A 301-nucleotide genomic window follows, 5' to 3' on the forward strand; every position below is an offset into this window, starting at 1 on the left:
GTGCGTTCGTGCTCAAGAGCCCAAGAGGAGAATGGAGGAGAAGGGATTGTGGTGTGGCCATCCCCCCTGGGGGGGGTGATTTCTTGCTTTCTGTCTCTCTGTCTCTCTCTGTCTTTCTGGTGAGTGCATGAGCCCTATAGCAAAAACCTCTCCAAAAAAAAAGTATGAGAAACCAACTGTATGAAGTATTTAGTATGTTATGTTTCTGTTTGTTTTGAGCATTATGAAATTTATTTATTTATTTATTTATTTATTTATTTTTGAGAGTTTTTTGCTATAGGGCACGTACGCTCGCCAGACA

At 40.5% G+C, this 301-nt stretch overlaps 1 protein-coding gene across 6 annotated transcripts in view; it reads left to right on the forward strand.

Annotated features, from left to right (window-relative positions):
• CFAP70 (cilia and flagella associated protein 70) overlaps window positions 1-301 on the forward strand; it is a 93,871-nt gene that overhangs the window by 83,261 nt on the left and 10,309 nt on the right. The window lies entirely within an intron of this gene.

The sequence above is a fragment of the Tupaia chinensis genome, unplaced genomic scaffold (assembly GCF_000334495.1).
Source record: "Tupaia chinensis unplaced genomic scaffold, TupChi_1.0 Scaffold148012_1, whole genome shotgun sequence".
NCBI lineage: Eukaryota > Metazoa > Chordata > Mammalia > Scandentia > Tupaiidae > Tupaia > Tupaia belangeri.